We start from the raw sequence: 26,286 nt of genomic DNA, 5'->3' as shown, positions 1-26,286 counted from the left end.
ACTATTCAAGCAGTGTTTAGCATAGCACCGAGAACACCTATTGATCCACCTAATTATCAGTTTTTAATGCGTAATAATTGCAATTTGCATGTATTTAATAAAGGGTTTCTCTATTATTATAATATTGAAATACGTTATAATTTTGAAAAACAAACGAAATAATCAAGTTTCTTTAGATAGAAAGATTTTGTTTGGATTACTTGTAAAATTGACGTTTTAGAGTTACGACAGTTTTATTATGGGGATTCGCGATGTCGACAGAAAGACGCTTGTGAATAGTCAGTCAGCATATGCCTGTAGTGATATAACAATGCGTTTGTCTGTAGATAGAACTATTTAACTCCATTTCAGATAAAATCATTATTAATTACTAATAAATACCTTGTGGCATTTGACTCTAAGTACACTTCTTTTTAGAGAAATGCCATTTGGAATTTCCTAAGATTTGGTAAAGTTAAAAATACGAATAAAGATCTTTATCTAATGCCAAAGAAAAAACGAGGGTACGGTATACGGTACACTCCCAGACACAGAACGTTTATGATACACATTAGCAAAGTACATCACATTACTTTTCAACATATTCAGCATTTAAATTGAGGCACTTGTCATCTGATCTACAAGATCTGAAATTCCTTCTGCAAAAAAATCTCCCACCTGGGAATGAAGCCACCCATTAAAAGCATCACGAAAGCGGATTGTCATTGTCGAAGTGGTGTGATGTAAGCCACTGTTTCATGTGCCTTAAGAGGTGGTGGTCGCTTGGCGCCAAACCTGGGTTGTAGGGAGGAAGACCAAAACATCCCCGTGGAACTGCTTCAGAAGTTTTTGAGTCCATCTTTAAACATGCGACACCATTTACGTACGACACCTTCACTCATCACTTTTGATCCGTAAACGCCACAGTTCGCGATGAACTACAGCTCCCGAAAGTTTTTTCTTTCGCACTCAGGAATCATATTACCCCACGCACTTTATATTTAGCGAGTCTTTCTATTGGAGCGTTCATTTTCAATTGTTGTAGCGGACGAGTGAACTGAAACGCAGCCACCCAACCTTCTCCTTCCATTGCTCACTATCTACTAAACATGACCATACAAGTGACGTCACTCTTCGCGGCCATTTATCGCGCATGCGCAAACAAAGTTTTTTTTTTTAAATTGCCGTCGTAGGTGAATTAAACAAGGACAATAACTTATATAACAAGACCATGGTTTCAAACAAAAGGTCATCCTACACCAACCTTCAAGCATTGAGTCGCGATCGAGAAGTGTCTAAGAAGTAACAACAAATACAAAAATTTAAAATACAGAAAGATAGACCACTGTGTGGTCAAACTCAACAGCATCTGCAACAGGTAAAGTATGACAATGGAAAACTTCAACTGTCTATTTGCATACCACATGATTTCGGGAAATCTATAAAGTGACAGGCAAATTAGACTTTGTTTCTGTTATTTAATTCAGTTGTGATTACTTTAGTGTTGAGTGAGCATTTAAATTATCTCTGAAGCACCTAAGCTTACATACTATGTTAGATGCCAAGCTACAAGAAACATATCCATTACCTTTGTATATCTGCCAAGTTCTTTGTAAACCATTTGCTTCAACAATGAAACATTCTTCTTCGTGAGAATAAGAGATTGTAACCAAATTTCATTAATTTCATTTTCTAAGTCACGTTTTTTCTTTGGTTACTAGAATGATTTGATATGACCAATGGTGGATCTAGCCCGGGGCCGGAGGAAAGTAAATAAAATAAATATTATAAAAGTCCTAATAGCTTAAGAAGGAGTAAAACCATGGTGATTGGAACGAAGGGGTCGGTGTCAAATATAGAAGTAGCAGGGGACTAATTTGAACAGGTGACTAGTTTTCGTTATCTGGGTAATATGTATTATTAATGATTGTGTTAAGTGCGAAAGTGAAATAAAAGGAAGAATGGCAATGACGAGAGAAGCCTTTAGGAGGAAGAAAAGTGTATTTTGTGGATCATACTTCGTGTGGGATATTGTACTGTATGGGGCAGAAACACTGTCATTAAGCAAAAGTGATTAAAAAAAAAAAAAGGACTGAAAGCTTTCCAAGTGTGTGTGGAGAAGGATAGAGAGAATTAGCTAGATCGAGTGAAAATCGAATGGAAGAATGTTGAAATGGTGGGGAGAAAAGAATTTTAGATTTTATTGCAAAGAGAAAGAGAAACTGGTTGGTACATTTGCTAAGATAGAACTGTATCATGAGGAGCGTACTAGAGGGTATGGTGGCAGGAAAGAGAGGGAGAGGGCGAATAAGGCTACACCTGATGGGCGGCATCCAAAACAGAAAAATTGTACGTGAAGACGAAGAGGTTAGCGGAAGACCGTGGAGCATGGAAGCTTCTCAGTTGCAGCAAGTGACCTGCCAATAATGGTAGAATATCTAAATGATAATAGCTCAGATAGATGTATTATTTAAAATATTCAACTGTATAGATTATACAAATTAATAATGTAAAAATTATGAAGTTCTAAAACCTTAGATAGACAGATTTTTAAATTATACATTAATATATTGATGTGCTCAAAATATAACCGAAAAAGCAGTGTATTCAAATGGAACAAGAGTACAATAACCCGTAAAACATTCTGCGTAATAAAACTGGTTACCATTTGAAATAACGTTTGAGGAACGCTGAGTTATGGCTAACGATTGTTTGACCTGTCTGTTGTGGGTTCAAATACTCCTCAGGCCATGGATTATCTTTGCATTGTTCTTTCAGTATTCATTTCTTATCGTGTTCATTACCCTAAAAGGCAGAAACATGAGACATATAAAAATAAAAAATAAACAAATTAAATAAACTCTCTGGACTTCAATATCTACATATATATAGCTAAAAAAATTTCCAAATCACAATAGCATCAGTTGTCGAGATTTTTAGATTTAACTCACGTATATTTGTTTTCACTGTTACATGAAGTATTTCTCTTACTGACGGATAGATGGTAGCAGTGTATAGTTCTACAATCATAATATTTAACCAGGCTGCCACTAGATGGTGCGAAGAGACCTTTTCTTTTAAAATGCTAATATTTAAAATTCTTTCGCATATTTCGGGTCTAAATGTTATGCATTTGGACCAGTAAGCATTTATAAAATGTTGGCATATTATCAAATATTTACGAGCTTTTCTAGAAAGTCTGAGAAGCAATATCTCTCTCCTATCTCGTGTAAAATATAACTCTTTTTAAATAATTTTAGACATAAATGTAAGTTATTATTTACTTAAAAACAATAGCAAATGGGCAAAAGCTTTACTAATTACCTCTGAATTCCATCCGTGATATTGTTAGCATATACCGTATCGGAGCCGTAGCTAGAGATTTCGGCGCCCGGGGCGAAGTAGAATTCGGCGCCCCTTACACTCACCTTACCAATAATTATGATATATATATATATATATATATATATATATATATATATATCAGAAAAGCAGCTTTTGTTGTTATGGTACACTGAATTTTTATTAATTTTCTTGGAAGACCATTGCAGGAACCAAAAACGATCATTATGTATCCTTTTTCAAGAAGAGTCTTATTTTGGACTTTTTGTTAAACTTGACAAAACTATCTTTGGTTGTATACAGATTCACTAGGAGAACAGTTATGAAGAGTTACTACTATTTACAACGTTTCATACTATCGATAAGAAATGAAATTTTAATACATTAAAAACTATGTGCTTTTAAATTGTTCGAAATGGGTGACAGTATTAATTTCCAGTAATAAATGTCAAATTTTAAATTTTATTCTCTATGTGACCACATCAATAGCATTTTAATTTCGATCTTTTTACGGTAAGAAATATTTTGTAAAATGTAATGGAAATTCAGAAGGAGCCTTCTTTGTGAATTTCTAAGTATTGATCGATCGTGGTGAACAATATGTTCAATTTTTGTACTTAAAATCCAAAATATACTTTGGCTACTATATATGTTTGAAATTATAGTAATTACTTAATTTCTTAATGAATGAAAGTTCCGAATTTAAGATACTTATTATTAATTAACATATTAAAATACACTAACACGTACATATATAAAGAGTGTGTGTACTTATGTTTTGTATGAACGTAGATAGATAAAAACATCACACAACTAGACACGTATGCACAAAATAATATGCTGGCGATACAAAAAGTTGATGAAAAAATGACCCTAATAAATTCCTCCAAATTGGAAGCATTTGATATGTCAACGAAATTTAAAAATAAATCATTGGTAGTGATAAGTGTCGGCAAAAGTCGAACTTCACTGGGCTAAGTTCTGATCCCTTAAGCTCCTATTCTATTGAAGTTCGAAAATGTTATTGTTCCCCTCGTTTACCTTTTTTTTTTAATATTCCCGCGCAAACAGCAGTTTGAATGTGTCTCTTCACTCTTCTCACTTTCATATCTTCATTCTCACCGTCGCACAGTGGGACCAAACTAGGCAATTCTTAGCAAAAACTCGAAGAATGAAGTAAAAGATTGACTCGATATAATTTGTTGTAATGAAACCTTAATAGTGTATGCAGAAGATAGTGTGCAGGAAAAGAAGTGATAGCAGTTTACAATGAACTCATGGGACGTGTCAATTTGGTTATCCGCCGAAGTCGAAGAGGCGCTGCTTAGTGACAGAAAATAGGAAATTGATTTTGAATGCGACTATTCCTCCATTACGTGTAGATATTCAGTGGCTGGTAAACGTGGTGACACAACCGACATGTATGTATCGTTTTATATCATATATTTAGAATGTTGATGTGGTGCGTAGTCAATAATCATATTTGGAATGATGCTAATATCATTATCATATCCCTATGATAATCCCCTACTTAATATCATATTTGGAAAATGCTGTGGTACTGAAAGCATATAAACTATGGTCAAACGATAGAATGGCATTTTAGTAGAAAATATGGCATAATATGTCTGTGAGTTTTTAATATGCCCGTAGCGAAAACATTGTTCTTACTGTATGCAAAGAGTAAACCTGCACATATTTGCACTTTTTGGAAAAATAGCGCATGAAAATGTTTGAGGAAAACCGCCTTCTGGATGCAATGCTGCTTTTGAATTGATTTGGGATGAATGTGAGAATAAGTATTAGGTTATTAGACGTGTGTTCCACATGTACGCAGTGACAAGGTAGAATATAGGTCGATTCTGGTAATTTTGCCCCCAGGCCTCGTTGGGGCTTCGTCCCCAGGACCCATCTTGATTCCAACATCTAGTCATATTTCTTTGGCATTCACCAACATAACTAAACTCTAGTCAAACATATTTGATTAATGGTGGCGACGTTTTGAAACGCCAATGTTTGCTAAACAATCTATGGATCATAAGATAGAACCATATTGAAAATGGTGTTGATCAATTTAGTATTTTTATTTTTTATTTTATTTATTTACTTATTTTATTTTATTTTTTATTTTCTGTGACGCGTGCACAGAAGTGTTTCAATCAAGCCCTGAAATGAGCTCACGTAATGCACGATGCAATATATGAAACAACCTGAACAGGTTACTGATGTTTGTAAATCATATATTTAATATATCTGATAATATATTCATATCGAGAACTTGTAATGAGATAATTTTTATGCATTGAAGCGTCCTTGCATCCTCATTGTCATAACGAATCCTCCACAACTTTGAAATAATTTTGAGGAGCAAGAACGTTTCTTCAATTTTATTACTCTTCAGTTGTAAAATGAATAAGTACACTTTTTCCGTTCATGCGTAAGAATGTAAGCCAATCATAAATTGGCAAATCAAAGCATATTGCCCATGCGTTTCTTTATGCCAACCATATAATCTGTTATATAATTTAGGCGCGAATATAAGGAATATTTCCTTTTATGATGTAAAACTCTATGTTTTTGTTTTGATTAAATAATGTCGAAATAATATTATTGTAGCAACTGCACACACTGAACTAACTGGTTTTCTTTCAGTGTTCTGCTTCATATTGCGAGTTCTTATTTTTGTCAAGAATTCAGTGCTTTGGCCCCACTGTGTTTCGTGATTAATCCGATTGGGTAGAAAAACGTTTCGAACTGAGCAATCTTATCACTGTCAAAACACCGAACACGACTTTGCTCGTTTCGGATTTTGCAAATGCTCCTGCGTACACTATAAGTCATTACTCGGCGCCTTGTATACCACATGTCATTAAGAAATCATCTATAATAACTCTTTAAGTAATAAGTAAAAACTGTTATGACTTATTCAAACTCTTGGATTGCGAGCGAAGCGAGCAAGAAAATTTTTAAGAAATCTACGTATTTCAATGATAACCGACAGCAATATTGATCCAATAGGGCACTAATACTTTCTGGGGGCGACTCATCTTTAATCATGTCCAACACCACTTTTTCTTTCTCCTTGTTCGTTCGGCGCCCCCTTGCTATCAGCGCCCGGGGCGGGCGCCCCGCTGGCCCCCCCTTAGCTACGGCTCTGTACCGTATATACCATCTGTTACTCTATGTATACATGATTTCAAATTGGATTATATTACTTATTTATTACTACCAATTATGTATTTTACTTTCCTTATATACAGTCCCGCGTTCGATTCCCAGTGGGGTCACTAGGTCGAAAAAGTGTAACACGCTTTTTCAGGCCAGCCACCCTGAATGAGGTTTTCCTGGGTTTTCCTCATTCACACCAGGCAAATGCTGGGGTGGTATCTAACATAGGTTCCAGGACGCTTCCTTCCTTCCCCTTCCCGGATTGTGTGCTCGCCGAGGGACGTCATTCCTCAAATCGTGAAAGGCTAAATGGCCTTAGATGCCGAAAGCCCACAAATCTAAACCTTAAATAATAGATCCCTTTCCCTATATACAACAATATAATACAAATTATAATAATAGTAATAATACCCAAAATACCTAAGATTAACTAAAATAATGAAGTTGAGAAAGAAAACCATCCATTTCAGCCTATCACTAAAGAACACCCCTGTACTCAAAATCACCCAATTTTGCATAATAATAGCTAGTAGTCACGTGTGGTTACATTTTAAAGTAAATAAACCGATGATTGGAAGAGTTCGTGAGGAATAATAACCGGAAAATCGCCATAACGTTAACATTATGACAGCAATGTATATTGTTGCGCACTTTCTTGTGTACGTGCTCTGGACCAGTGATCCTCAACCAGTGTGCCGAGGTACGCCGGAGTGCCAGCACAAAGGGAAAGGTGTGACGCGAATTTTTCATAATTATATCGTATAAAAAATAAATTTTATATCATTTTTATTCCATTATTGTGTAAAATATTAATATTATTATTTATTTTAATAGTCGATCTAATAGCAAAGTGTATTTTTTTGTACCGGTATTTTTTACACTCCATCTAAAGTGAACTAAAGTTCATAAATTATTAGCAAATTCAGAAGTCTATTTCTGTTTAATAATAATAATAATAATAATAATAATAATAATAATAATAATAATAATAATGATAATAATAATAATAATAATACGAAATATAATAATATTAGTAATGATAATGTTACATTTTGTATTAGCAGTGGCGATATCAACATTACATGAGCGAAATTACATTTTTTGGTGTCCCGTATTGAGTCATAAATAAAGTATGGTGTGCCGCGAGGAGCAAAAAATTTGCGGATCACTGCTCTAGACCGTGTAAAAGTCAATTGATTATAGCAGACACTCTGTTACATTTGTTTTTATTACCCAACGTACACTTTTTTCCGGGTAATTCAGTCACAATTTTCGTTCTGTGTGTGGATCCGCATGAAACAAGATTTGTGGCTGTCTCGCCTCTTAAAAAAATGTGCTGTAAAAATGATGTCTCGACTCGAAAAATGTATATTTCTCTATTGGAAGAGCCATGACTTGACTCAAATTTTGTCAGGAAAATCCTGTCTCGACTCGTCTCGTGTGCTTCCCTAGTTCTGTGGCACAAGGGTAACATATTGAAGATATTCTTGTGATTATTGGTCAAGGAGAGTTAGCTTCAGACCAAGTCACGTACTTTGTGCTTATTGTGCTATAAGACTGTTCAAGACTTATCATAATAGTCATCTTTTAATCGAAATAGTCTGTTGAACATTCATAAAAAGTAGTGTTGCCGAGAAGAGGAGTCAAGAACAATTGTCTCGTCTCGTCTTGATTCTCGAAAAGCTATTCTCGTCTGATGTGCCGATTTTTTAAAATCTCGTTTTGTAGAATTATGTACAAAATTTATGCCCTGGATTCCCTTTAATTTCATGGAAAAATTATCAAAAATCGTTCAGAGTCACGAGAAATGCACGAAGGGTGTGATATAATAACATTTCACAAATAAATTTTGATTGAAGTACGGTAATATTATGTAATGACTTTGTGCGTATCTTTTAAACGTTAATAAATGCTGTTCCTTGTGTTCGTATAATCACTTTCTCAATTATTATTTATAGATTATTTTTATTGTGAATCATGTAACACTAAAATAAACCTAGTAGCAAGGAAGCTTTCGACCAGTTGGCGCGTGCTTGGCTTTTGACTTTCTACGCTTGCAATTGAAAAGCATGCTTTCACACAATCTGTCTTTGGTCGTACTTGCAAGCTATGCTTTAGACCCTTCGCAGAGAGTCTTAGCATTACTGGCTGTTCATTGGCTATTGACTTGCCTTGCCTTATAAAACATTTGCGTTAAGCTTGAATAGAACACTGAATGCAAGATTGTCCCCATGTAACTTCGTTACTGGAATCCAACTTGCGGCATGCTTGCACATTTTCCAATAAAGCTGGATGCAAGCTTGGCCGACTTACAATTCAAGCTTACAGCAAGTTGTCTCTACTACTAGGGAATGTTTGAGATAGACTACATGACTTCGGAGAATTTGTGTTACCCGCAAAAGGATTGTGAAGCTTGTTGTTTCACGTTGAATTTTAAAATGTACTTTTTCATCTCAGCTTTTGTGTCATTTTCGAGACGAGACGAGACGAAAAATTTCTCACATTAGTAAAGAGCAACTTATTGACTTGCGTTGTGGAGGAATGTGCTTGGTGAAAGATACAGGGTAGGTATGGTCAATTCTAGAAGTATTACTTTCCAGTATCCAGAAAGTAAAATCGGGGCTTTTATTAACCGCCCCTCACACACACACACACACACACACACACGCATATATATATATATATATATATATATATATATATATATATATATATATATATATATATATATATGTGTGTGTGTGTGTGTGTGTGTACTACCAGTCAAAAGTTTCCGGACAGATTGAAAAACAGTGAAATATCAAGTTAGGTTTGTAATGCAGTGCAAATTTTTGACAGGATACTTGATAGTTTACAAATGCAACGATAGTTTTAGCATCAGAAAAGATAACGAGATTATCCAACAAGAATGTTCTTCTCCTCAAACAAACCTTCCTTCGTCGCTATCACACGTTTCACCAATCGCGGCATGCAGTTTATAAGCTTTTACAGACATTTCACCAGAGGCGGATCCAGCACCAACTTCTGGGGGGGGGGGCGGTGGGTTGTCATACTGTTACTTTTAAGGGCTCAAAATGTTGGGATGCGTTTTATTTATATATATAAAATAAGAAGGTTTCCTCTTCTGGGGGGGGGGAAGGGCAATTGCCCCGATCAGCCGGATGCCCCCCTGGCTCTTCTGTCCATTTTTCGCGCTTCAAGGTCCATTGAAGGCTATTTTCCTTGTTTCTATGCCCTAGCAATGGTTTCTGCAAATCAACTCTTTCCCGAAGTCGAGTTATTCTTAAACGTTTTTGATTAGGTAAAGTTATTTCATGATCTTGATCACGTTATTTTTATTTAAAATAATCACTGACATTACAATAATTCAATATTTTTTCCTTTCCTTTGTAATGGGTATAATATCAGTTACAGAAGGGAGAGAAGCCATCTATTATCCTCCCAAATTTTAAGTAGAAAATAAAAAAAAATGTTGATTTTGATAAATCATTTAAAAACTTAAAATGCTTCTAGTGTATCTGACATTCTGGTCTACATGTGTGTGTTCTATGTTTGTTTCTCTCACACGAAATGACGTTTATATTTATGATTTTTGATTCCCTACAATTAAATACAATGTGAAAACAGGCCCATAACCAGTCCAAAAATGTAGGGGTGATCCAGTAGAAATGAGGTGGGGATCCAACCATATTATAGTTCATTTGCAAGCCTACAGTGAACATTTTAGGACGGCAGTAAAAATTTATGGGGGCCGGCCCCCCTAGAACCCCCGTGGATACAGGCCTGTATCAAAGTATATTATGCAGAGTTGAGTTCTGTGTTGAGAAGCAAGTTATGAACAGTGATTCCAATTTAGCCTATTTTTGGCTAAATCTAACCTATTTGGAAAGGCATTTAGCCACAAAAATCTACGAAATGCTTATAGCCTTAAATATACCTTATTTTATGAAACTCTTTTGTCAATTTTGGCTTTTTATTAGGCGTTAAATTAATTCTAAAAATAATTTTTCTTTGAAAATCAAGTGTAATTTTTAAAAGTTAGCCTATTTGTCATTATATATTATCATATTAATTGATTTCTCTAGACAAAAGGTGTTTTATTACGGAACAAACATTTGTTTTCATTCTTCTTCTCCTTCCCCACCCACTAACTAACTAACTAACTCTATGGCCTATGGAACCCGGAGGTTCAATGCCGCGTTCACAAAAGCTCTCCACTGACTTCTATCCTTAGCTAATTGCATCCAGTTTCTACTTTGTATTCCTATCTCTGCGAGATCCATCTTAATATTGTCCTCCCATCTGCGCCTAGGTCTTCCTAATGGTCGTTTTTCTATGGGTCTACCAGTATATATCCTGCAATCCCCACCCACAGATTTACAATATCAACTCAGAAAGAATTTTGATGTCTCTCCCGTAACGGCCGCGTTTGGTAGTTTTTAATTATTTTAAGGTTGTTGGCAACACTGGTTATGAACAGAAATTATGCAAGAGTGTGTATGCCGAAACGGTTACAGCATGAACCTTCATTTCCAGCACTTATCGGTATTTTCTTAAATTGACTATTTACATTTTTCTTATTCCATAATCAAAATAAACTTTTCTGTGTTTGAGTCGACCAGTGTCAAAACGGCTTTTGTTCATGTAGGCCTACAGTAAATCCTGGAAAACTGAGAAAAAGTAGGATCGATATGTTTTGTAGAACTGGAAATGTTGAGAGTGTTCAATTCGCATGAATAGACTACACTCAAGTAAATAGATTTAAAAACAAAACGATTTGGAACTGAATAACTTATTAGGCAGGACTATATTGCAGGATATATATTTGTTCATTACTGTTCTTTAGTTTAGTGATTTTAGGCGTAGCGCAAAGATTTCTGCTGTGCTCTACGTATTTTAAAAGTTTTATGTTTCCGTACAATAAAATATAGTTTTAATACTGAATATTTTTTTCGTGTTTGCACCCCATTTTTTAGACTATTTTCGGGTTATCCGCAATTTTCGCTATCCGCGATACGCTTGCCATCCAATTCCGCGAATAACCGGAGCTTTTCTGTACTTAGTTTTAATTTTTTTAAAAAATACTTTTTAAATAATTTGGTGAACGGAAAACCTCCTTTATATATTTCATTTGTCCGGAAGATAAACATTATCAAGAATTGTCTATTTATTCAAAGATAGAAGGATAAAGATTAGAAATTAGGTTCGTTGATGGAGTGGAGGTAAAAAAATAGACTATTTTCGGGTTAAAGGTTGATCGCTATAGAGCAAAAAACGGTAGTAGATAGCGTGAAATGCTTTTAGCAGTTGATCAAGCTTCTCAAAGTTGAAAGTGATTTAAAAAAATCAACCATAACTTCCGGTTTCAAAATTGATCTACAAACAATAAAAACAAAAAAAAAAAGATAGGGAGAGGCGTTTATTTTGGAATCGATTTGGCTTAAGGATGGCCAATTACGAATTTTATACTTTCCGAAATCCGGAAAATAAAATCGAAAAATTCCGGATTTCGGAAAAATTCCAGAATTCGGAAAAAAAATCCTGAATTTAGAAAACACCGATTTCGGAGAATTCCAGATTTTCCGAATTCCGGAATCTTCTAAATTCCAGATTTTTTTCGAATTCCTGAATATTCTGAATTCCGGAATTTTTCTGAATTTCGGAAGTTTTCCAAAATCTGGAAAGTGAAACTTCTGATTCCAGAAAGTAAATTTTCCAGAATCCGGATTCCAGAAAATTTTGCCCATTCCTAATTTGGTTTGTAAGAATATGTACTATCTTCTCTCTTAACCCTTTATTCAAACCGGAAGCTACAGAGATTAACTATTTTCGGTTTTAACGTTGGTCCGTATTAAGTAAAGCGGTGGTAGTTAGCGCGAAGTTGTTCTCTGCAGTCAAGTAACTAATCGTCTCAAGAATTGTATAAACTGTGACACTGTTATTTCTCGTTGATACTTGATTCATCATCGGGTCTATGTCGAAAGTACGATCCGAAACCCATAAGCAGTCGTTCAGTTAGACCGGAACGAAGTGGAATGGAAAGCAGTACTGGAAAATATTTTTCATACACTGAGAAAAACCCGTTATCCGGATAGCGGTATATTGTACAAATATACGGAATCCATATGTTTACTCCGGAAATCTGTATATGGGGCTTACATTATCCATGTGTTACCTACGTACTGTTTTCCCCCCGTTTAGATGTTACATCATGCTGCCGTATGATGTCTCACATCTAACACTCTTCCGTATATTACACAGATATACATATGTTACATACATTAGCTAGGGGTATATGTGTTATATACGTCCATCTGTATGTGAGGTCCTTACCGCCTATACACGATTCATTCTTTGATACAGAAAGTACATATAGTACGGATGGAATTACTTATACGGAAAGTGCTATAAAACATACGTTTTCCGTAGGATTTTTTTCTCTGTGCAGATATTCTGTATTGAGGAAAGATGTCCAACTCATACTCGACCACAACCTCACAAAGTAAACATGAGGTTGAGTGAGCGCAGGTTCCAAAAATCATGATGTGAGTGTATTATGTCGGAATGATGTGAGATCGAGTGAGTGTGATGTCGATATGATGCTGTGAACGCGATGTCGGGTTGACGATGTTGAAGGTGAAGTCGCAATGATGTTGTGAGCATGAGTTTGAGAGTTTGAGTGAAGTTAAGTCTCAAGTGGGTACCTTTGGTGTTGAGTACCAAATTTGCCCATTAGCGATAAAATTTGGGTAATTTCTTACTTATAATTTGCTAGTGATACTTTATTACAAAATGTATCTTCTTATACATCTTCTTTGCCTGAATATCTTCTTTGTTTTATAAGATTGTAAGACATTAGGGCCACGCAATCGGGCCTTATAAAATTGTAATGTAATTAGAATAACGCTAGTGGTCTTATTAGATTGCAATGTTATGATCACGCCAGTAGGCCTTATAAGATTATAATGTTATTATAATCACTCCAGTGGACTTTATAAGATTATAATGTTATTGTGATCACGATAATGGGCCTTATAACATTGTGATATTATTAGGATCACGCTACTGGGCCTTATAAGATTATAATGTTATTATGATCACGCCAGTAGGCCTTATAAGATTATAATGTTATTATAATCACTCCAGTGGACTTTATAAGATTATAATGTTATTATGATCACGCTAGTGTGCCTTATAAGATTGTAATATTATTAGGATCACGCTACTGGGCCTTATAAGATTATAATGTTATTATGATCACGCTAGTGGGCCTTATAAGATTGGGATATTATTAGGATCACGCTAGTGAGTCTTATAAAATTATGTTATTATGATCACGCTAGTGGGCCTTATAGGATTGGGATATTATTAGGATCACGCTAGTGGGCCTTATAACAATGACACTTCCGATGCCGTGCTCCACAACGTGGGGAAGGGATGGGGATATAAAAAATCATCGAAAATGACCGATCTCAAAGAGCGCTTTAATAACGTTAAAAAGTGACTGACTAACAGAACATATTATTGTTTTTTTCTTAATTTAACCCAGTGAAACAGTTAATTGATGTTAGTATATATATATAAAAATGATCGAAAATGACCAATATTAGTGTCGAATTCATAGTTTTCGGGGTCGCTGAGTGGAACAGTGACACTTCCAATCGCGTTTAAATCCATATTCAAACCTCACAACCTGGGGGAGGGAAGAGATATAAAAATGATCGAAAATTATCAATATCAGTGTCGAATCCATAGTTTTCGTGGTCGGTGAGATGAACAGTGACACTTCGATGCCGTTTAAATCCAAATTTAGCCCCACAATTCGGGGAAGGGAAGGGCAAGAAATATAAAAATGATCTGAAATGACCGATATTAGAGAGCGCTTTAGTAATAGTAAAAAGTGACTGATTAACGGAACATATGACCATTTTCTCTTAATTTAACCCAGCGAAGCGGGTAGTGAGAATGCTAATATTTCATAAAACAATTTTTCAATTATAACCTTATGCTATAGTATAAGCTACATCTCTGGGAAGAATCGAGAAACGGTAGTTTACACTTGGGATTGACTTTTTCGGTAGATTTTCCCGAGAAAGTGGCTATTTTGTTCTTCACAAACGAATATTTCATTAATAATTATAACATCTCGTAAACCACTCCTTTCGAATAAATTCACCAGAGTTAGTTCACTCTTGGCGTGAGATTCATTTCAGACTACTTTCCCGAAAACGACTTAGGCGACCTAGTTCATGTTTCATAAACAAATATGTCATTATTGCTTCTACAATATTGCACAAATAACTTCCATAAGAATACCCACAAATGGTAGTATAGGCTGCTTTTGAGGTGTTTTTTTTTATTAGGTTTGTGAAATACAAATTCTATAATTTTGTTATTTTATACACGAATATTTAATTAATAACCATAATATATTACAAAAGTCATTTTATTATGGAAAAAATATATATAAAGAGTAGTTTACTTTTGAAGGCAAGTTTTCTTTGGACGAAATTTTCCGTAAACACTCATAATTTGGTTCGTATTTCACAAGAAAATGTTTCATTATTAATTGAGGAGTTTTAAGGGCGTAAGTCTGAAACATGCAGAAGGAGAAAAACGATGTTGAAAATTTAAGTAATGTTTTCTTTCTTACATAAACCAATGTAATATGCAGCATTTTATTCTGATATTGAATTGAAAGGTTACCAGAAGGATAAAGAGGCATGGCAAAAGCCACAAATGCGTTTGATATAGAAAGGGCGTAAACTCGCTTACGCCCTTATTGCATCAAACTTCTCAATTTCAGCACATGATTTAATTTAAGGAATTGGAGCGAGAAATTTTAGTGCGGTGGCCCGTATCTTTTATTTTTAATAAAAATTTCGTGAAAAATAGAGAATATTTGACCATAATAGATTTACATTTTTAAAATGTTTACATCCGTTGACATATTTGTAAACTCAAAACTTTAAAAAAAAAAAAAAAAAAAAAAGAATTACGATAATGAAATTAGTCTTTTAAAACAATTGTTAAAGTTTTATTTTACTCTAGAAATTGCTAAAGTTTTGCGGAATCGGAAATTTCACTTTCGGATTTCGCAAAAATTCCGGATTTTTTCTTAATTCCGGAATTTTCTAAATTTCTGAATTCTTCTGAACTTCAGAATTTTTCCGATTTTACTTTTAGGATTCTGGAATTGTACACCCCTATTTTACTCTCAATTGTCAAAATGTCATTTGAGACTAAAATGAACTCGCGTTTCGATCCTATATGTAACCATATGTAAATGTTTGAAATAAATGTAAATTATAATAATCTCTCCTCGCTGCTGTAGTGGTTAATATTATTGATACTTCTAAAGATCGTCTAAACAAACTACTAGTGCAGAGGTTCAGAATGTATATGACAGCTTATTAGCACATTTACTCAGTAAAGTTTGCTACTTGCCTTCATATACCACTAATGTCATTATATACTCATGTTTTAAATATCTTCTCAAAACAGAAAACAATAGTGTAATTTGGATTGCAGCACAAATACACTATTATATGTACTGATCATACATCTACCATTTTGTACTGATATCTATATGTCCTATTTGAGATATCGTGGAGTATAAAATTACAATGCTTGTTGTTTTTTTACCTGTGATTTTTTTTTAAATAATAAAGTGTTAATTTTATAACTGAATCACATGTATAACAAAACTACCAATAAAATACCTTTTTTTAAAAAAAAAGATAGAAAAAAGAAAGTAGTGAGCGCGCGTGCCTTTGGTGCAGAGGATTCCGGATACTGAAAATGCCAGAGAAGGACAAAGTAGAAGAGTGCCTTTCTAGTGGCTACGCCTGCCTTTTCAAACACGTTGTATTTTAATGTATAGATCAAATAACATAAGACTATCCTCTTTGGTATACAAAAAATATTGCCACCGCCAAACTTTTCTCTATCTCTTCGTTTGCCACTCTCTCTAAAAAAATTAAAGCCGTCGTCGTTACTGGTCCCGGGTTTGATTCCCGGTGGAAGAACTTTGAAATTTTGAATTTATAACATTGGTTCCGACTACACAAACTGAGATCCACGTCTCGATCCTGAAAAGAGACAGTAAACTTCATCAAGTAAACTCCTATTTGCTAGATTTTACTTATTTGTAGACTGAATATAAAATGCGTGGTAAATGCCAAAAATGAAAAAAGTTCAGTTTAATGTAAAAAATGTGGCCTATGTACAGTCATGTCCAAAATTGTTGTCACATATCTATAACTGTCTTCTTGTAAGAATATTATTTGATAATGATTTTGCAGGGTACTTTTAATACTGCTACTATGTGTGTAATCGGGAAATGTATATTTGTGGTAAATTTCATAGGAAAAGAATTATAAATACGAAAATTAGAATGAGTAAAACAAAATGTTGCTAAATGGACAAGAAAGTTTTATTTTCGTTTTATTGTTCTTATTTACTGCTCGTTTGACATGAAATTTTCCACCTACATGTCTTTGTCGGTTATACACATATTAACGTTATAAGAAATACCGATCGAATTCGTTATCAAAGTATATATTTAGAACAACATACTTATAGACATGCGACAATAAGATTGGACATGAGTGTACCTAACACTGCTTAATGAGAAACGGGCTATTTAGCATTGACTGTGGATGTAGTTCAATTGATCGACAGAAGAATGCACGTGGGTCTATGTCCCATCAGTTCTAAAGTAAAACTTGGGCTTTTACTCAACATTTTGAATTTGGCACTTAGCACGGATTTGATAGTCAGTCTACATTTCTTCCTTAAATCTATGTAAATGCCCCTCGTCTTATGAATCTCAAGTTCTGTGATGTATAATTTTAAAATTTATTGATAAACTTAACGTAAGTATTATTAAATTTACAAATGCATTTTGGTAAAGCAAGAAATAAATAACTAAAAATTGAAGAACTATTAAAATCAAAGCACGAAAATCTCTGTTTATTCGAAATAAATAAATAGGAATAATTCTTTTAATCAATGAGTTAAAATAAAACAAATGACACAGGTGCTCAACACCTATAATAAAGGAAATCATTTAAAATATTTGCCAATGTATAAGACGCACTTCTCTTTTTAATGATGATTTAAAATGGCTTTCATCTTATTTCTCAACAAATAGCAGGGCTATCATATGTTTTCTTTCATATGGAATGCCCACTTTTTTTCGAGTAAAAATAACCATTTTCTTCCCACAGTAGAAGTATCCGGGTTTTCTATCAATTCGAGAAAAATCAAAAGTTGAAACAATACATTCTTTAAAAATTAAAGGTTAGCTGTAATCAATGAAACACTATTTTTTTCTCACTTGTGTTAAACCTACTTGTATTTAAATGTTTTGTTACTTTCTAATTTATGCTTACTTAAATGAGCTAAGTTTACACGAATTAAATAAAATCACACGAAATCGGGAAGTGATTAGGAGTTATTCTCTCAATAAAGTTAATTAGAAGTGCAATAATATTCCCATTTCTTTTCTTTTTTTTTTTAAGAAAATGAAAACGGGGTTTCCTCTATACCTCACAGTATTTTTAATTTCAGCATTACAATATGAAATAATTTGCATGCTGAGTTCCTTTCTTCAGTGGCGGATCTAGAAGATAAAAACAGGAGGGGGCAGACAGAACCCAGACTATGATAGATATATAATGAGTTTCTATAAACTTCCAAAAAATATTGAAATACTAGCTAAAATTATTTCCGTCACTCAAAAACTAGGGGACCTAGGGCCCCCCGGCCCCGGGATTGATCCGCCACTGCCTTTCTTTAAATTTTGTTTTCTGTATTGTTTGATTTTGTTCACTGTGTGACAATGATATCAGATTACGAATTTGATATTATCTTAATATAACTTTTTTATTTTCTTCTTAAAAAACTATCAAATGTATTTTGTGGATCAGTGTGAAAGAATCCTTCGCTGAAGGCTCGGCGATCAATGCATTGAGTGTTGTGACTGAGGTAATGGCATTGTTGGGGGTCAAAAGCAATGCTTGTTCCTCTTGGCTACTGGAAAAGACAACAGAAAGGAGACAAGATATTGGCGCCACACGTTAACAACTTCTGAGATCACTCAAGCGAAGAAACACACGTATAGCAAAAAATATAATATTTAAAGTTTTCATTTATATATGCCTTTTGCACTCTCTCTTCTCTCTCTTATATATATATATATATATATATATATATATATATATATATATATATATATATATGTGTGTGTGTGTGTGTGTTTGTGTGTGTGTGTGTGTCATATAACCAGAAGTTTTATTATTATTATTTTCCCTTGAAGGCGAGGAAGACGAGAAAATGCATTCGTCTCTGTGCTCATAAAGAAAGTAATCATCAAATCAAAACACTAAGTTTAATTGAAATTCATTAGGGGTCTATACTACAGTTTCTGTCTACTCCACAAGTTCTAAACTGAACTAAACTTACGATGACTGTAAAGGTTTAATTTTCTCCAATACATGGCAGCACATTTATCCATTTTTATCCAATATATTATGTATGGAGTGCGACAATATTCAAAATAATTCAATCAAATTTAAGAGATCGATATTCAAACTTTGTTCAAAAGCAAATTGAATCATTAACCAAGGAACAATTAGTCACTTTTTTCATTATTGACAGCATTTAATTTTACTGTTTAAGAATATAGGTCCATTAGTAGTACTCTCTCAACAATAGAACATTTAAAAAAAAATGGATGGATTACGCCCTGATTAATGATCCGATTTGTTTTTGGACAAAGTTTGAATATCGATCTCTTGGATTTGATTGAATTATTGTCAATGGTGTAGCGCTCTTCATACAAAATACATTGGAAACAAAGGGTACTATATATTGGTAAATAGCTCTTAAATAAACTCACCCTAAACAGACGGCACTAATGTTAACAGTAAGTAGGTTAGCTTTTTTTTAAAAAAAATACCAAATTTTAATACCAAAATTGTAATTTCATACCAAAACTTAAATTATTGCACTCCAAATTCGAATTGTCTCATCTGTGAGATGTAGCCTATTAAATATGCAACCTGAATTACATTTAGTTCTAGATTCCAGTCTCCAGGTAGCGCTATTGTAGAGCTCCATTTTTATCGACAAGTAGCAATAGAAGTGAAATTACAAATGAGGGAGTGAGCGCAACAGTGGTTTAACCCACATTGTTTAAAAAGAGAGAAAAATCAAGTTAATGTTAAACAGATGTGCTTTTTATACAATATACCAAAAGCAACCACAAGTAGATGAATATGTCATACGTTGTACATATATATATTGTACAAAAAAAAACATGTGTTAAAGTTTTAACTTGATTTTTCTCCATTTTTCAAAATGTGGGTTAGCCCACTGTTGCGCTCACTCCCTCAAATTTTGTCAGGAATTCGAAAATTTCATCCGTTGCTATCGATTTCTATAATAAGAAAAGACAGCAAGAAATCCACCAGACAAGCCTACACCAATTTTTATCCAAGAATAGCCTACTTGTATATATACACTCATACCCAAAATTATTGTCACATGTCTATAAATATGTTGTGGTAGGAATATAATTTGATAACTAATTCGGCCGGTATTTCTTATAATGTCAGTATGTGTATAATCGGCAAAGACATGCATGTGGCAAATTTCATGTCAAAAGAGCAGTAAATAAGAACAATAAAACAAAAATAAAACTTTCTTGTTAATTTAGCAAAATTTTAATTTGTTCATTCTAATTTTCGTATTTGTAATTCTTTTCCTGTAAAATTTACTATAAATATACATTTCCCGATTATACACATAGTATCAGTATTAAAAGTGCCCAGCAAAATCATTATTAAATTATATTCTTACAAGATGACAGTTGTAGATATGCGACAATAATTTGGGACATGAGTGTACGTAATGTATTCCTTATGTTATTAAGAAAGACTAAAGGATATTTTTGCTGTACTTGTTGTTCTTTCAGTTACAATGGTTCAATTATGTCCTCAAATCTTGGAATCTTAAGTTAAGCCATTCTCTGACGTCATACAATGAAGAAATTTTGCACATCAATTTAAGTCGAGCGACAATACAATATTTCGTTAACAACGAAATATTGTATTGTCCCTAGACTTATGTTCCTGTGCATTTTTTTTAGTTATTTCTCGTGTTTGATTTTAAAAATCATCATTAGCCTTTTTCATATCCAACCAATTTTACTCTTGAGTAGTACAACATTCACAAGATGTTCTAACAAAATTTCAAATTTTCACGATTTTTCATTATACATTTTTAAAAGATAAAATAAAATTAATTTTGGAAACGCTTTATTTTTTAAAAAAAATATTAACAAACAAATTAAAACAAATCGTACTAAAGTTAATAATAAAATAATATTTTTTTAAAAAGTATGCTTTGTTTTAAAATAATATTTTTAAAAGCTTATGCTTTGTTTTAAAATATTTTTTTCTTAAAACTATGCTTTCTTTTAAAATATTTTTTTTAAAAAAACAATATGCTTTCTTTTAAAATAATATTTTTAAAATATGCTTTTTTAAAAATGTTTTTTAAATATGCTTTCTTTTAAAATTATATTTTTTTAAAAAATACTTTCTTTTAAAATAATATTTTAAAAAGAGTATGCTTTGTTTTGAAATATTTTTTTTAAAATATGCTTTCTTTTAATTTTTAAAAAAACAATATGCTTTCTTTTAAAATAATATTTTTAAAATATGCTTTCTTTTGATTTTAAAAAATATGGTTCCTTTTAAAATAATGCCTTTTTAAAAATGGTTTGTTTTAGCATATTTTCTTAAAAAATATACTTTCTTTTGAAATAACATTTTTAAAAAAATATGCTTTCTTTTTTTAAAAAAAATACCAAATAAAATAAAACGTATCACACTAAAAATTAATAAAAATAATTCTTTCAAGAAAATTATTTGTTTAAAACAAAAAATTCTATTTATATGTGACTAAAAAAAGCATGGAGACCGCTCTTATACAAAGTCATTTGATTGGCACAAGAATTGAAGAATCTATAAGAATTGGTTTTGGGTGGAGAATTTTGGATATGTAATTCTCTATACTGAAGTGCATCATTTGACATTAAAGTCATTTATGTTGGAGTTAATTCCGAATCAAGTGAAAGTTTGTCTTCGTTGACTCTACTATCAGCTTATATCAGTGGCGGATGTAGAAGATAAAAACTGGAAGGAGGAGAACAGACAGACTTCAGACTATTATAGGTATATCATGAGTTTACAATTTTTTATGAATCCTGCAGACGTTTCCAATTTAACTCTCTCCTGATGGATATTATGACTAGATTGGACGTTGACATTGCGTTCCTCAAATATTGTTTAACACATTACATAACAGAAAAACTGCAACCGAATCTATATCTAATGTTTCAAAAATTTTTCAGTGAAGAATAAACGACAACGCTTACTCTAAACTTTCTAAAATGTATAAATAACAGCTTCAATTATTTATTTTTTCGCTCAACAAATAAGAGTGTCCTAGGCTGTTCCAGCCCCAGGCTAGAACCGCCACTGGTTTACATGAAGTTATTATCATATAGGCCTATCACAATGTAATGAATTCGTAATATTATAAATATCGTTGAGTAATTCTAAACTTACTTTTAATTGCTGAATGTTCTCTTGGCATGCTTCTGAACTTTTGTATATTCCCCATGTACCCTAGACAGGTGATACTGTGCAATTTTACGAAATATGATCTCTAAGGGGAAAACAGCGATAAGCATTTACGTAACTGCAATGAAATCAAACTTGAATCAGCAAGTATTTTAGAATCACAAGAATAATGTATAGCCCTATAGATCTTTCAAGTATTTATATCACATAAACATGATTATTCCTACGCGAGGAGAGGTACTTAGCCACGGAACTTACAAGCGAACCCACGGAAATAAGGGGTTCTCTGGATCTGGACCCCAGCTAAACAAATCCTAACTCATCATACATTTGTATACTTCCTCTATAAAACTATACTTGCTTAACAACAAATTGATTGATGTAGCATTAAACTTTGATCTTACACTTTATCTGTACTCTTTCTCTTATAAAAATAATCTAGTACTATTATTCTTTTCTGAAAATATACGTGGAAGTATTTTACAGTTACTTATCTTTTTTCTTCGAGTGCAGAATAATATCCGTTCAATAGACGTAATGGCTTGTAGTATTTGACAGTCCCCAAGCTTCGATCCCTCCCCAACAAAAAAATATCTGGATGCGCGCCTGTATGTAGCTAATAATTTTAGAACCTTGAGAAAATTCTGTTATTAATCGATCAAGATACAATTTCAAAAATTTTTATACACTTTGATTGCTTTAAAATATAAAAGTCCGAAGCCCAAGTCATTGATATAATGCCGCTGGATTATAAATGTAGACAAACCAGGGATTTCTAGTGGGTTCATCTATTTATCCTTGACAGGACTGTGAGAGCTAACATAACAACACAAGCGCTTTGGAGTTCAGAAAGCATCCTAATACTATGTATATAAAATAGTGCAAATACTTATTTTTTCTGTATGCTACATTGTAAATGACAGCCATTTTTTTCCTTCTTTGAATTGGTAGGTGGAGTTGTTAACAGAAGAGAAAAAAATCATAGAGGCCTAAGAATGCAAACATGTCATTCACTGACGGAAAAAATTAAGGGATAAGCCTACAAAATGGGCGGATAGCAGTCAGTAGAACCAAAAGCCTATTTTTTTTATTTTTTATGTTTTATATGCGAACGACAAAAAGAATGGCCAATACGTATCACGACTTTTATTAAATTTTGCCGGGGCGTGTAGTAGGATGTATGTAAAGAAAAAGAAGGAATATGGTGTCTCTATTCTTGAAACTTGCGTGCATCGATGGAGGACATCAAGGATAGAAGAGACGCAGTTATCGACGCAGGAAGGGAGGGGAAAGAAAAGACACGAGACAAACAGGGGAACCATCAAAAAATTATCAAATGTCCTTCAGGATAAAAGCTAAACAAGACACGACATCACGACTTTTTTTTTTTTTTTTGTTTTACCTACATATTCACATACGTTAAGATCTCTTTTAAATGGCGTATCTTGAAGACGGCAGCGGGAACCTTTCCCAGAACTTTGTAAGAGGAAGAAAGACAGAAAAAAAAAAGACAAAGGCGATTTACGTCCTTCGTTTCAATTGGTCAACAAAAAGTTTCCCCTATTGTCATATTTCGCCAATCATCTCCAACAATAATACATACTAACATTCATCTTTTATAAGTACTGTTGAAACACCACCTTCTGCACCTTAGGATCTAAATAAAAAACCTGACACACACAAAAAAAGTGCTTCCAGTAATGTTTAAGAAGATATGTTTTATTTTCATCTCAAAGTTATTTTATGCATTGCATGTTTTAGTATATCTTTTGTTTATTCATGTAAATACCACCATACGTAAGGAATACTTACTTCAACCATTCCTTACGGCAATATATATCGCTTTCTTCATTACCAAATGGTTGATTCTTCTGTTTCAATGTTTGTGGTATTATGCATAAAATAAGCATTATCTCGGTTTGAAAAAATAAAAAATAAAAATTACACCAGAAAGAGAATTAAAGCTTATCTTCTCGTTTACATTGCAAGCCTCAAAGAAGTAAAATTTTAGGGTGTAATTTCTGCCTATTGTGTAAAAAGTAAATTATCTTTCCGGGTACAATGTAAGGCCTTCAATTGTACTCCATTATGGCTTATAAGTAACACAATAGTATATATATATGAAAGTATGTGTCCCCTTAAATTGATGATAGTATGTCGCATACATCCATTGTTATTCTCTTAAGAAATATGTTTCCTTTTTTTTTTTGTCAATGTCACATATGGCTTTGCTAACAGGTTGATTGTTGGTCAAGCTAAGGACAATAACTAATCACCATAATAAATAAGACAATTGTTATGAAAAGAAGGGGAATATTATGAATAGAAGATAAAAGTCGTATGGCGCGTTCAGTGTACAAAGGAATCAAATCCACTTTTTTTTGTCATTTTGGGCATAATTCATCTTTAAGATCTCTATCTAATACTCCTTTCACAACATAAAAGGTTCGTATCAAGATATTGTAAATAACTGTTATAACGTTAAGGGGAAAGGTATCGAATTTTCGATTTATTTAATAAGAGTGACACACAAGCTTTATGCCTCTTTTTCTCACAACGTTGGTAATTAGTAGAGAGCGGATTTTATGGTGCAGCACCTTTTCTAAAAATGTAGGTTATAACAACCAAAGTTCAAAATATGTATTTCCGGGCATAAAACGAACTGAAATGAATCTACTTCGTTGCACCTTTTTCGTGAATGTTGCACCTTTTTTGCTAGATTAATAAAATTTCCCTTTTTTGTACCGGTACATCTTTTAACCTTCAGCACCTTTATTGTCTCTTTTATCTCTCTTTTAAACTTTGGACAGAACAGTATGTTTTATTTTCGATCTAGTTTACACATAACATTCCATACATTTAGATGCAGTCTTGACTTATTTGCTAGGGATAAATTTGAACTGAAACCGGACGTAGAAACCTTTGCAATATCAACTGAACTTCCTGTTCATGTGCTTACAAGATATGAACCACTGGTTTCCGTTGATGTCGAAAGAAGTTTCTCCACATACAAGGCTCTCCTGAGCTCCAAGCGACAAAAACGTACATTCGAAAACATAAAAAAATGATAGAAATGTTGTGCATAATCAAGTATGACCAGTTTCTGAAAACCCAGTAGTATGTAACGGTTTCTCAAGCCACAATATTGCTAAATCAAACTAAAAAAAAAAAAAGTTGGTTTTAAGCACAATTTTATTACTAGAATGTTGACTTTTGTACAAATTTGGGATTAAATAAAACAATTTTGCAATTTATGTCCAATGTTTAAAGCCAAGATTAAAAAATATTTGCGATGTAATGAATAAAGAATGTTCATGTAACTGTACACTATAATATTTAATAAAGATATCCTATTAGCACAGTTTTTTGCACCTTTTTGAATGAATTTTCAGCCCCTTTTATTCCCTTTTTCCTACCACATTTTTGCACCTTAAAAACCGGTTCCTAGTAATTAGATTTGGTTCCCTTGCGATCTGAACTCGCTATGTACAGAAATACAATCTATATTTTAAAATGCTAGGTTCATATGTTTGTGGTCAAGAAAAGTTTGTATGTTGGTGGACGTTCATACGTTTGTAGCCAACTCTTTTGATGATGATATCTCTGAAACCACAAGGTTTAGAAAAATGCCGTTTTCACTGATCGATTGCAAATTTTGTGTATTTAGTTCAGCTTTAATTGACTATCTTTTTTTTTTTTTAATGGCCCTTATTTCTTTATTACGTTTTCAGGGGTACACTAGAAGTGTTGAAATTTTAAAAAGTAAAGCATCATATTCTATGAGTAATACATTCCAACACTACACATTTGCATACGGAGTTAGTATATCTCTCCGGCGTTTATTTTCTAGCCAAATGATAATGAAAACAAAGGATAACCATTGCTCCAGTCTAAACTGAATCTTTATTGTTTGGAGTGTTTTGCCCGATGAACACCATATATCATTGACATTATAAATAATCATATGTGTAATGTGTTTGCTTATTACATACTGCATGCAAGAAGAAAGAAAACACTTATCATACATTAATTAGAAACTCCAATTGGAAATAGGCTCAATCTTGCAAACGGTGCGAGATATTGAACAAAAAATAGTCGAAAAATTTCCCCCTTTATGGTACCCCTTGCCGATTTTTATCAA

This window comes from Thermobia domestica, chromosome 13 (genome assembly GCF_964235325.1).
Source record: "Thermobia domestica chromosome 13, izTheDome1.hap1.1, whole genome shotgun sequence".
Classification (NCBI taxonomy): Eukaryota; Metazoa; Arthropoda; class Insecta; order Zygentoma; family Lepismatidae; genus Thermobia; species Thermobia domestica.
Note: the sequence above shows the minus strand (reverse complement) of the source record.